A 10,899-nucleotide genomic window follows, 5' to 3' on the forward strand; every position below is an offset into this window, starting at 1 on the left:
CAGGAGTGTCAATCATCTGGTAAGAAAAGCATATGAGATTGAATAAACATATGGATGCGGCCATCATTAGAGCATGTAATCTTCAATCTGTCACACCCTCCCTCCAAGGTAAGGAGGGCCCAGGCCTTAGAAATATAACGGCCCTTCTCTCCTGCTCAAGGATAGGGGAAATAATTTTATTCATTCTCTTGCAAGAATGGACAAAATATTTCCTCTAAAAATATGAAAATTATATATCCATGTCCAGTTGGGTGTATATAAATGTGTTTCTGCCAAATAAATCCATCAGTAGGAATCTGTAAACCAAGGTTCATGTCACAAATTGTCAGGAGAGAGATTGTGGACTCAAGTTTCTGACTGGGTTATTGTGATCTGTAATAAGAAGTATATGTTTGGTCTTGATCCTGTTTCTAGCATACAGCTAATACTGTTGGCGTTTCCTAAGTGATGAGAGCTATAAATGTGTCTTTTATTATGTTACTGAGTGAGTTTTGGACCAAAACCTAAGAATGGGGGCTGGTTGCCAGGGGAACTAATTGTGTAATTAGGGGTTTCCTCAGGGGAAGGAAGAGAGGCTGGAAGTTGGATCAATCGCCAATAGCTAATGATTTAATCAATCATGCCTTTGTAATGAAGCCTCCATAAAAGCCCCAAAGGATGGGAGTCAGAGAGCTTCCAGGTTGGTGAACACATGGAGTTTCAAGGAGATTTGTGCATTTGGAGAGGGATGGACACTTTGTGCCCTTTCCCCATACCCTGCCCTATGCATCTGTTCCATTTGGCTATTCCCAAATTATATCCTTTTATGATAAGCCAGTGATCTAGTTAAGTAAAATGTTCCTCTGAGTTCTGTGAGCTGCTCTAGCAAATTAATCAAACCCAAGGAGGGGGTCATTGGAACCTCTGACCTGTAGCCAGTTGGTCAGAAACACAGGTGGCAACCAGGACTTGGTGCCCGAAGGAGGGGTGAGGTGGGGCAGTCTTGTAGGACTGAGCCCTTAAGCCCCTAACCTGTGAGATCTGATATTACCTCCAGGTAGAGAGTGTCAGAACTGAGTTGAATTGTAGGTCACCAGCTGGAGTCCCAGAATTGTTTGGTGATGTGGGGAAATGTGCCCCCCGACACCCGCCCGCCCGCCAACACACACACACACACACACACACATACACACATACACACGCGAACTGGATGTCGAACCTTTGAATTAAAATATATTACAATTTGGAACCAAAGAGCTACTTTACTAAGTTGTAACATCAGTAACTAGTAACTTTATATCCATCGTGAAAATATGGCAAAAAAGTACACAGTTAAGAGTGCAATAGGTAACACAACATTGTAAATCAACTGTACTTCAATTTACATAAAAGAATGCAGTAGGTAAAACTTTATTATAAACTACTTGGCAGTTTATTGGAAGGTGAGTCTCTTGAATTAACTTCCCTGTAGGAACAGAAAAATAGTTTAGATGATTTGGCTAAATATACTTTGAATCCCAAATTCAGATGAAAGAAGAGAAAGAAACAACGATTAATTTAAAACATTTATAGCACACATGATCTAAGACTTGGTTGTTAGTAAGAACAGCATAGCATTCCATTTTCCTATTTTTAAATGCAGAATTAACAGAGTTGTAGACTATGGACTTGAATAAATTATTGTAGAGGAGGAAAAATAAGTTTTCCTCTACCTTTCTGAGTTCTTAGCTTAGACCCCTTTAGTAAAAATATAGATTAACAAGAAAAAACAAGCCGAAGGTTATTAACATGTATACCTCATGCGCACACGGGAGAAACCCAGGAAGAAATTACGCGACTCTCTGAGGTGGCTGAGAATTCAGGCTTAAGTATCATCTGAATAGGGAACGGGGAGAGGGAATGGAGGCCTTTAGGGGAGAGTACGTGATTTTTAGGGAAGATGAATCGTCCCGTAGAAGAATAGATTGGAGGTATGCTAGTTTGTGATGGAGTTTGTCTGGGTGTCAAACAGTCCCCTCTCCTGTAATGAGACTCCTGGGGAGAGGATTTATGACAGATGAGTTTCTTTTGGAGGATCTGTCTTTAGGCAGATAAGGAGAGTTCAGAGAAAGGCTTTCTCTGCATTTGCTGCTTTTCAAGTGCCTACAGTTCAAAATAATCAATATACTAAAGAGCATATTTTGAGGCAGTATATTCTGCTACCCTTCGTTATCAAGAATCACTAGTAAAATAATTATTTGAATATAAGTACCTGCCTTCAAGATGTTTGAAGTCCCTTACATAGGTGGGTTTCTTTTTTCCTCATACATTTCTGAAGTCTGTTACATACTTTAGATTTTCCACCTTCAATCTTCTATATTTTTTTCTCTTTTGCAAGAAACTTTCAGTGAAGCAACAATAACTTCAGTCAAGCCTTTTTTGTTGTTGTTATTTATTTTTTGGCTGCACTGGGTCTTCGTTGCCGTGCGCAGGCTTTCTCTAGTTACTGCGAGCAGGGCTACTCTTCCTTGCAGTGCGCGGGCTTCTCACTGCGGTGGCTTCTCTTGTTGCGGAGCACGGGCTCCAGTAATTGTGGCACGTGGGCTCAGTAGTTGTGGCTTGCGGGCTCCAGAGCACAGGCTCAGTTTCTCCATGGCATGTGGGATCTTCCCGGACCAGGGCTCGAACCCGTGTCCCCTGCATTGGCAGGTGGATTCTTAACCACTGCGCCACCAGGGAATTCCCCTTCAGTCAAGCCTCTGTCTAAATCATATTCTGAACAGACATATGCTAAAGAGAGGACTGATCAAACTTGAGAGCAGGAAAACAAAAAGAAAATTTATGTGGATGGACCCTCAGTTCTGTGCCCTGAAGGAGAAAATGTAGCTAGATTTCCAAGGTCCTCTCTGGAATTTGAGACCTCAGTAAATTTTTCCTTTCTACAGATTGGGGAAGACTTCCCCTGCAGAAGAGAGGGAGCTGTCCTACCCCATGCTTGGGACCCCAGAGTTAGCTCAGACCTGGCAGGGAAACCCAAGGAGTGAAAGCATGGATTGCCTGAGAAAAACCAAGCTGTGACTGCCCTCTGCTGGAGAGGCCTAGATGACCAGCCTCTCTGAGACTCCTCCGTAGGACCCAGATGCCAGCTCCCCTTTATACTCTCCCTCCCTCCTGACAGCTAAGCTCATAAATACTCTCTCTAGGCTAGTTGCTACAGCCTCTACTGTCCCTGCTCCAACTCGCCGCCATGCTGGTTCTTTCTCCTCCTGAGCTCTGTACTGTGGCTTCTTAAGTAGTGCTAAGTAAGTAGGCCTTGTATTTTTGCTTTCCCCAATTATTAACCAAGGTGACATTCTGCCACAAGCCTGATACATCTTTCCCTTCCTGGTTCCACCCAAAACACCAAAGTGTTAACCGACCAGGGTTCTTGGTCTTCCGCAATCAACAGAAACTGACTAGAGGCCAGACAAGAAATTCAGGCAAGGCTTTATTGCGGCCCCTGCTGCAGTAGGGGGGAGCGAGAAAGCAAGGTTCCCTTGCTTGCCCACTGCCTGAGGAGGGGCAAGCTTGTTCCTAATATGGGGTGAGGGTATGGGTGTGTCCATAGGGGCGGCTTAGGTATTTTGCAAACCCCTTAGGTGTTGTGTGCAGGGAGCACGCTCAATACCCTGCTTTTGCTCCCGGCATCCTGTTTTGGCTCCAGGCTCTTCAGAAGTGGCAGTTGGGGGCTTCCCTGGTGGCGCAGTGGTTGAGAGTCCGCCTGCCGATGCAGGGGACATGGGTTCGTGTCCCGGTCTGGGAAGATCCCACATGCCGCGGAGCGGCTGGGCCCGTGAGCCGTGGCCGCTGCGCCTGCGTGTCCAGAGCCTGTGCTCCACAACGGGGGAGGCCACAACAGTGAGAGGCCCGTGTACCGCAAAAAAAAAAAAAAAAGTGGCAGTTTTTTTTGTTTGTTTGGTCTCTTTGTATCTTTTGGGTCCAGAATTTGCCCCCACTGCTGCATTTACGCAGTTATTTTTAGTCCCATTGAGTTTCTTTGTATTTTGTTGCTTGAGGAGAGATGTGTCTAGGTGCAAGCATTGCCGCACTGCAGCAAAGGGTCCCGGGACCCAGGTCCCAGCCTGTGTCAAAAGTACTTTATCTCTAGAGTGAAATGGACTCCCAGCGTATGTGACCACTTTATGATTCTCTAATTGCTCTGTATGTTTGCTGAGTTCCCTTCTTGTATGTAACACACGACTATGGGCTAGTGGTATTTAAAGTGACTAGGGGGGACAGAGGATAAGAATAGAAAAACACTGAGTTAGAAAAAGAGAGCTGAGTTCTAATACTAACTTTATCACTCCAGCCCTTATTTATCCCTATATGGATGGAAAAAGATGAACTATATCACTGTTCCCAATTTAAGGTCCTTAGACCCCTAGAATGTAATCAAAAGGATCTGTGAACTACAAGGGGCCTCTGCATGAAGGACAACACATATGTTAGCTAAAACATCACATTTCTAAAGACATATAATTATTAGTAAAAATATGTAATTATAATAATTATTACTTTGGTCCTAGATTAATACATTTGGTTGGTTAGTTTTGCTTTAATTTGTAAATCATTATCTACATAATTCAAAAATCGTGGGACCTCTCTGTGGATTTAAATGACTTTATGTTATCATTGAAGCCAAAATGTATCTGATTCATCACCCTCACCTGTATAACTGTCAGGTAGCTCCTTGATCATTTCTCCCGTAGTTAGTTCTGAGAATACCTGGGAAGTTACACAGATGCCCACAGATCAGTGAAATCCTATTTTTGCCCTCCTGTCAGCTAGATGGTAACTGTCCTCTGCAAATCCAAGACTGTAAACACCATCACCTTGGTTGCAGACACTGTCTACGGAGGTCTCCCAAGCCCATGAGGTTGTCTCCTTGACTTTCCAGCGCTGTGGGACCCTTGCGTTACTGACAAGCTCATGGAGCCTATAGTTTCTGCCACACTTAGGCTAGGCCAGATTCGGCGCAGAATGAGGGAGGACAGCTTCTCTATGGAAAGCCCAGTCACAGCCACGGACCCTGGCCAAGTTGAGAGCTAGGGAAGAGTCCACGTGCTGTCAGCCACTATCTTACGGTCTCTGAAGCCCCACCCCATCCCCTCTTCATTATCTCAGAGAGGAAAAAGGGGGAAGAATCCTTCTCTTCTCCAGACTCTGTTCTCCCACACGATAGTTAACTCACTGGGACATCGGATCTTTTGGTGAACAGATTAAGTCAATGGAGGAAAAAGTAATAAAAGAACATCTTAGTGGTGATAAAATTTAAGAACTCTGAGCTACGTAATGCTTACGTCCCCTTTCAGGACTCTCTTGGTGGTACATCCCTTCTGGCATCAACTTGCCTCGCCAGGAATGTGGGAGTTTTCCTTGTAGGCGTTCCTGGAATACTTCCTCCCTGTCACCATCTTCACCACTACCACCTCCCACCTATCCAATACTGGTTCTCGATTCTTTCCTCCCTTGTCCTAACAAGCCTTACATATCTTATATAAGAAGTACAGTCTTTCTCGTCGGTACTGTTTTTATTTTTACTACTCTCGGATGTCACCAAAGAACAGTTGGAGAGCTTGATATTAACACGCCATATTATGAAAAAGACAAGATCCACACATCTGAATGCTTCTAGATAGATGCTTTAGACACATCATCTTATTTTGTGATATCATATTATATATGTGATAAATGCATTCCTCCCCATTTAGAGAATAAAGAATATGGAGTATTGTGTTCATTGCCAATAAAATGGCAAAGCAAAGATGCAAAGCCAGATCTGCCTTTAAACCCCTACTCTTAAATCTCTGCTCAGAAAAAAGTTAAGAGAAAAGAGGGAAACAAAAAAAGGCCTCTGCAACCAAAATAAATTTCCCATAATCCATACTCTAAAGCCTATTAACTCAGCTCCAAGGGAATCCCTCAGGCTCTTAATCAGAACCTAAATCAGTCTCTCTAATCCTAATCGCAATGCTAGATGATCTGTTTCCTGCGTTTGTGTCACACAGAAAACAACCTGTTGAAAGCAGTGAGAGTAATAAAAGATGTAATTACCAGATTCAGAGAAAAAAAGAGACAGGAAAGTCATAAAAATTAGTTTCACAAACTGAAAAATTCCCAGGAGGATAGGACTACTTAGAGGCAAATAGCTCTGCGTTCTAATATCAGATTAGTGCAATAGTTGATGTTCATAAATTCTGGGGGCTTTTTGTCACCCTTATGCCCTATTTATAGTAACTCCATTAAATTTTCCAAAAGACAAGAATCAACAGCTGCGTGTTCTCATTTACACACTTTTCTTTTAAACTTAAAGATAACTTTCTGCATTAAGTGTTCTAGCACCACTGTTGGAAAACAATTGATTTTATCCAACATGAAAACTGGATTTTTGAGAATATTCAAGATTCTATTGATGGAGACTGCATACAATATAAATCCACTTTTGTAAAGATCAAGAAAAAGCAAAACAAAACAGTGTTTTGTTTAGGGACATGTCATAAAATTAATTTTTAAAGCCATACATTATTAAAACAATTTTTTACGCAAAGGAGTAATGGTCCTAAAATTTGAGATAGTGCATTCCTTCAGGATGAGACAAGAAAATGGAATAAGCAAGTAACCCAACTCAAAAATGGACTAAAGATTTGCATGCACATTTATCCAAAGAAACTATACCAATAAACAGTACCAATAAGCCAATAAGAATATGAAAAGATACTCAACGTCATTACTCATTAGGGAAATGCATACCAAAACCACTATAAGAGGGCTTCCCTGGTGGCGCAGTGGTTAAGAATCCACCTGCCAATGCAGGGGGCACGGGTTCGATCCCTGGCCCGGGAAGATCCCACATGCCACGGAGCAACGAAGCCTGTGCGCCACAACTACTGAGCTTGCACTCTAGAGCCCGCGTGCCACAACTACTGAGCTTGCGAGCCATAACTACTGAAGCCCGCGCGCCTAGAGCCCGTGCTCCACAACAAGAGAAACCACTGCAATGAGAAGCCCACGCACCGCAACGAAGAGTAGCCCCTGTTCGCCGCAACTAGAGAAAGCCCGCGCACAGCAACGAAGACCCAACACAGCCAAAGATAAAAACAAACAAATAAATATATATTAAAAAAAACATGATAAGATACCATTTCTTACGCACTAAGATGGGTATATAAAAAAGACAATAACAAAGGTTGCCAAAGATGTGCAGAAACTGGCACTCACACATTGCTGGTGAGAATGTAAAATAACACAGTCATATTAGAAAACAGATTAGCAGTTTCTTTAAAAGAGTTAAACAGACTTACCATGTGACCTAGCAATGCCACTCTTGCGTATCTACCCAAGAGAATTAAAAATATATGTCCACACAAAAGTGTGAATGCAAATGTTCAGAGCAGCGTTGTGCACAATAGCCAAAAAGGTGGACATGGCTCAAATGTCCATCAACCGGTGAAAAGATAAAATGTTGTATATCCATAGAATGGATAACTTCAGCAACAAAAAGGAATGAAGTACTGGTACAGGCTACAACATGGATGAACCTCAAAAATGTGCTCAGTGAAAGAAGCCAGACACGAAAGGACACCTATTGTATGACTCTATTTATATGAAAAAGAATCCTAAAAGGCAAATATATAGGGAAAGAAAGAAAATCAGTAGTTGCTTAGGGCTGGAGGTTAAAATCGGGAGTGACTAAATGGGCACAGATTTCTTTTTAGAGTGATGGAGATGTTGTAAAACTAGATTCCAGTAGATGATTGTATAACTTTGTAAATATACTAAAATTCATTGACTTGTACACTTAAAATGGGTCAATTCTATGATATATATAAATCTCAAAAATATAAAAATCTTAATAAAACTTTTTAAAAGCATAACAGATTTCAACTTTTTCCCCTAACATTTTAATAGACTACCCACATTATTCAAAGTCCCCATGAAATTGTTCTTAATTGAAGCAACACATGACTATGCTGTTCACCTTCTAGTTTGCATAACTGACAGGTGGAAAGGAGAGGCTTAATTACCCCCAAATTACTCTCATTATCATTCCTTCCAATTTAAACAACCAAAGCACGGTTATGAGTAATGGCACTAAAAATGTGCCAGTTTGCAGTCCCGACAACAGCAGGAAATACTGACGACTGGTGACCTTTGAGTCACTGTCGGTGATAACGTGGGCACAGCCAGCTTGCAGCCCTGCCTCTGCCTTGGATCAGCCAGAATATGTCCCATGTTTTACCTCAAAGTCAAAGAAAGGGAGATGATAGTAACTTTTATTTTTTTAAAAAATGATTAACCTTTCTTGATTCACCTTTAAAATTATATATGCAGGTGATTATCTGGAGGGCAAAATAGAAAAGTAGATGTACATGAACATGGCTGAAATGCATCAAATCCAATAAGAAAAAAAGCAAATTAACTTGGGGACATGTTTGCTATTCCTCTGAGAAAGTATTCTTTTGGTTCTTCACATAGAACTTGGCAAGGTTCAACATTTCCTATCATTCATATTTCCCCAGAGACTCAGGTAAATGTTTCCGTGATGGTTGTTTTTAATGGAGACATAGTGTTTAAATTTATGTCTCGTGTATTGTTGCTCTGTGGGGTTTATGGTGGTTGTTTTTTTAACATGGCTGTTCTAAAAGCCTTTTAGAAGAAGGTGTAGGATGAACTTAATGGCTTTGTTTATGCTTTTTTGGAGAGCAGGTTCTTTCTACCCTGCAAAATGAAAAAGTTATTTCGGGAAATACAGAATAGACTGGCATATTTTTCTCATACCTGTGGTATGTTACAATGAGGCCAGAACTGTCAGACCAAGACAAGCAAAGCCTGTCAGCCTTCATTAGCGCTGAAATGCACACAGCCTAACGTTCTATTACTGGTGATGCAAAAGGAAAATACGTCAGAGCAAGAAGAGAATAACAGGAATTATTTCCCTTTTTATTTATCACTATATGTTCAGCCAGACAGAGCTGAAAATTCTCCATTTGCTAATAAAGCAATTTAGATTCCTTAAACATCATTGGTCATCTCAGAAGAAGTATCCTGGGCTTAGAATTTGTTTTCACTGTTCAGGGACTTCCCTTTTTCTGGAATATCTTCCTCTTCGATCTTCTCCTGATAAAATTCATTACATGAGCCTGGAACAAGGACATTAGTGGGAAAAATGGGGAAAATCTGAGTAAACCTGTCATTTAGTGAATAGTATGGTATCAATGTTAATTTACTAGTTTTGCTTCTTGTGCCATGAGTATGTAAGATGTTACTGAAGGGAAGCTGGGTGAAGGGTACAAGGGGACACCCTGTACTATTTTTGCAACTCTTCTGTAAACCCAAATATATTTCATAATAAAACCACTAGAGAAAACAAGGAGAGTTACTAAACTTAAGGAGAGTTACGAGAGCTGGATCAGATATCTTCCCCATTATGTCTGCTTTTATCCGTCCCCTGTGAGAAGGAAAACTTTATATTACATGCTCTCATGGCCTTTTGTTTGTTTGCAGCATATATCACAGTCTGACTTTTGTAATTGATGTACATATTTAATCTCCCCTGTTAGGAAAGCAGAATGGTTTAGAACCAAAAAAAATATGAGTTTAAATCCTAGTTTTATCAACCTTGGGCAAATGACTTAATCTCCCTAAGTCTCAGTTTCTTCATCTGAAAAAGTGAGAATAACAAGTTAACCATAGGTTAGCTGACCTTATATGTATAAAGATCTTTGGACAAAGCCTGGCACCTAGTAGATGCTCAAAATATGTATTTACGTTATTGATCCCATTACCCTTATTATTAGACTAAGTTTCTTGGTGTCAGAGACTATCTTGCTCCAGTTCACAGAGACTTGAAATGTGGATGCTCAGAAATGGGTTAGTGAATTGCAATGATTCCAGAATATGTTTTTTCAGGTTGGCATGTATGTCAAACATTCTCATTTAATCCAGTATTCTAATAATTGAATTCTCTAAATTATTATTTCCCTCTTTACAGTGTTCTAAATTCTCAAAAGTACACATTTATATTCTATTATATCTAGCCCCACCCAATGAAGTTTCTCATGAAACTACAATAGGAGAAAAGGGTTTTTTTTCCTGTAAAGTTATTGAGTAAAAACCCTAAATGTTTCACTTTTCTGTTTCTCTCTCTGAAGCAAGAATTTACCTCTCGCTACAGCTCAGTAGCCCGTCTCACATTCTTGGGCCTGTAAGTGCCTCCTTGAGTGGACCCTGCTCAAAATCTGCAGTGCTTGCTCTGGTTTGTTAATATCTTCGTTTCCAATCATAAAGCAAACTCTACGTATTCTAACCCTTACTCGTACCTATGTGCTTTGGGACTTACCAGAAATGAATAGTGCTGGAGTAAAATAGGATGACATTTCATTTACTTTTTATATGAATATTCTGAAGACGTTTATTAGCATAAGTTTAGTCGTTTTCTCCTTCAGTCTCTTTCATGAAGGGTGGTTGATTGTTTAGTACCTACCAGCCACCAAGCGAAATACTGAAAATACGAATTTGAAGAAAGTGCTTACCCTAAATAAGTTCATATCCTCTAGAGAGACAAGCTCATAAACGGCTCATTATAATGCATTGTGGACTGTGCAATAAAACAGATGTTACAGAACATTATGGGATTATAAAAGAGCACTGCAATCTGGAGAGAAAAGGAGCATCGTGACTCCAAAGCGTCATTCTCAGCCTGAGCTGCCATGGAAATCGCCTGAGCAGCTTCAAAAACTACTAAATCAAAGCCACAGTGAGGTGTCCCCTCACACCAGTCAGAATGGCCATCGTCCAAAAGTCTACAAACAAATGCTGGAGAGGGTGGGGAGGAAAGGGAACCCTCTTGCACTGCTGGTGGGAATGTGAATTGGTACAGCCACTATGGAGAACAGCATGGAG

This window comes from Delphinapterus leucas, chromosome 5, assembly GCF_059928025.1.
Source record: "Delphinapterus leucas isolate spDelLeu-1000000601 "Yukka" chromosome 5, BTC_Dleu_Yukka2, whole genome shotgun sequence".
Lineage (NCBI taxonomy): Eukaryota > Metazoa > Chordata > Mammalia > Artiodactyla > Monodontidae > Delphinapterus > Delphinapterus leucas.